Here is a 3,158-nt window from a genome sequence, read left to right as displayed (position 1 = left end):
AGTGTGTGTGTGTGTGTGTGTCTCTGTGTGTGTGTTGGGTTCACAGATGGCCTTCCGTGTGTATTCTTTTTGTGCTTGACAACAGAGTGATTTTCCCTAGGGTTTTATGACAGAGAAAATGAAGCACACTTTTCTTTTTTTCTCTGCTGGATTTTTATTGCCATCTGTTAATTGTTTCGGGCTAAAATCTGTGACCCTAATCAAGCAGACTGTAGCAAAACAACTTTGACCTTTGACCCCTGCCGCTCTCCACATCTCCTACATCAGATCTGATCCTGATCACCTGTTTGAAACCAGGTGAACGTTCAGATGTTCATTAATGCAAATCAAACCCTCAAGTGACTATTGCGTTTTTCTTTTTTTTCTATTCATTTTTACTTATTTCTCACTCTTTTAATGCTTTGGGGTTTAACAGAACATTTATTATGCAAACTATTTAATTTACAAAGCTGGTGGGAAAACCATTTATGAAAAAGTCTTACATGAAAAAAATAAATATATATATATATATATTAGGGGTGTAACGGTTCACAAAATTCACGGTTCGGTTCGATACGATACACTGATGTCACGGTTCGGTTCGGTTCGGTTCGATACGTTTTAGATACAGCAAAATGTAAAAACATCTCAACTTTTCAGAATGCCGCAAGCGCACCGCGGGTCATGTGACAAGAACCAACCAATCAGCTTCATCCTTTCCCGTAACAACGTTGAGAGCTCAGCCAAGATGAAGGAACAGCTGATCATAGTTGTATATGGATTGCAATTTTGAAATAAATTTAGTAGCAGAGCTACTGCAAGCGATTTTTAGAGCTGCAAATCCATTTATCCTTCGCTGAAATTTCCGCGTCTCATGGAGAGAGCACGTCATTGTTGCTTAGCAAAGACAGACGCCTCATGAGCGCTTCTGCCCAAGCGCTTTGGAAAGGAGGAGAAAGACGCGCTTAGCGTTTTCCATGCGTTTTTAGGCACGATATGTGAACGGCCCCTAAGGCGCTCGCTCACTCAGCACGCGCTGAAGGCTCGTTGCAAAATGTCTAATGCATTTAACAGACCAGAAATATAAGATCCTAAAATAACCAACAGGTCTGGTGTTTGGGTTGGATTCCCTGTAAGCTATTCACCTTATTTTCCATGGCAACAACGGTGCCGCCATTGCGCTCGTTTTGTCATCTTACTTCCGGCTGAGGGACCGGATGTAACGTACCTAAGCTAGTGGCTGGCTAGATAACAGAACGCAGAACGAACAGAAGTATGATATATGCTCAGTTAGGGGCTGCATAACAATTGTATTAAAAAATAATTGCACCAACGATGTAGCGAACACATTGTGACGCGGTCGGAGTGCTGTGGTGCACTTTACAATTTACACCCACCACCTAAAGAAGAGAAGCACCTGAGGAAATGGATGAAGGCGCTAAATTTGAAGCGCCCACCCAAGCGCTCTTATGTGTGTTCGTACCATTTCATGGACGGGAAGGCGACTGACGAACACTTTTACCCCGAGAAATGGCTCGACTACGATGTCCCGTTAAAGAGGTCACGCCGGGGATGGAAAGGTTATCAGATTCGGGTAAGCTAACCTTAACTAGCTATGTGTTTGCTCGCCTAACGTTAGATTTATGAAGTCCGTTCTATGAATACATTTATGATCAGTAACAGGCAGTTAACAAAGTACAACGAATGTTCCATGATGACCATTGTCCACCCATTTATTTAATATTTAGGGTAGTACAAGATATTATAGTACATTACAATAGCTCACATTATTCCTGCTACAGAGATTGCAGGTGATAGCAGGCCAGCTAGCCTCATTTCTCATTCAGATACTGACCTACGTTTGAACACTACAGTTAATAGTGTGTATACTGTTTTGTCTCTAATGCATCTCTCTCTCACACACATACACACAGTTCTAAGTTCGGGTCACATAATATATTAATTTTCATGATATATTGTAAGTTCTAATGTAAAAATGTTGAATTATTTCCACAGATGTATCGATGACCGCCAGTGATGCAGTGGACAGCTGTGAGGGTGATCAGATCCACATGCCCCTGATCTTGCTGAAAGTCACCAGAAGTTACCTGCTGTGATAGTTATTTTTTATGAACCTTTACAAAGTCACCAAAAGTTACCTGCTGTAATAGTTATTATTAACCTTTACAGTGTCACCTGACATTACCTGCTGTAAATAGTTTTTATTTATTTATCTTAATTTGATCTTTTTTTCATCTTTAATCTCTGATTTGAAGGAATAACTCATGTCAAGTTTGCAAGTTAATTCCATCTTGGTTTATTACATATGGAAATTAAATGTTGAAATTTTATAGGATGGTCAGTAGAAGGTGTCTCTTGCTTCCTGAAAACAACAAACACTGATCAATACATCACAAATGATTTTATACAACTTATATTAAATGATCCATGTTCTAAAAAACAAATCACAGTCTGTCTCTTGTTTAACACAACTGATTTAAAACAACTTATTTGATATAGTTCTTCACCCACACCCTCTACACCCCACCCCAATTACCTAATATCCTATCCTTAACCTAATTATTCTCATTCCTGCTTATTTACAAAGTTGCAACTATCTTGTTGAAAGCAGCAGGTCGCCTGCCTGAAACTCATCTGACACGAGGAAGCATACACTTAAAATAAAAGGTTTGTAGTCTAGCTACAGTCTTGGCACAGAATTGCTGATTGTGCGGCACATGTAACTTGCTGTGATGGAACCCAGATGAGCAGCTTACAGGCCCTCAGCCCTGTACAGAACATGGCAAACCTAAAATACATTTCAAAGATTTCACAGTTGTCTTATTTCAGAATCATTCATTATTATTACACTTGACGTTTACCTTATTCATTGATTAGACTTGACGTACACCAACCAAATCTTACCTTTACCTTACCTTTTGCATATACACCGCAGAATTAAGAGGCAAGCTGATTTTCTGATCATATTTTTTTGGTAAAATGTACCAATTCCAAACCAATCTTAACTATTAATTTTGCATTTAATCTTTTATAAGTGATATATAATCTTTTTTTGGCTTGTTTTATCTGTAAAATAAAATCTGCCTAATAATTATGCATACCTGGATATAAGGCGTTTTTCACTTCCAAGTTCCAGCCTCCTCCTTTTCTAATGTGTA

The 3,158-nt window shown here is 38.9% G+C and overlaps 1 long non-coding RNA gene across 1 annotated transcript; it reads left to right on the top strand.

Moving 5' to 3' along the window:
- The first annotated feature begins 1,110 nt into the window (after window positions 1-1,110).
- Window positions 1,111-2,444, top strand: LOC127971242 (uncharacterized). Its single transcript, XR_008156773.1, has 2 exons — window positions 1,111-1,573; window positions 1,996-2,444. It is a non-coding gene; the product is annotated as an uncharacterized LOC127971242 (long non-coding RNA).
- The last annotated feature ends 714 nt before the right edge of the window (window positions 2,445-3,158 follow it).

Source organism: Carassius gibelio, chromosome B14 (genome assembly GCF_023724105.1).
Source record: "Carassius gibelio isolate Cgi1373 ecotype wild population from Czech Republic chromosome B14, carGib1.2-hapl.c, whole genome shotgun sequence".
Lineage (NCBI taxonomy): Eukaryota > Metazoa > Chordata > Actinopteri > Cypriniformes > Cyprinidae > Carassius > Carassius gibelio.
Note: the sequence above shows the minus strand (reverse complement) of the source record. Positions and strands in the feature narration are given on the sequence as shown.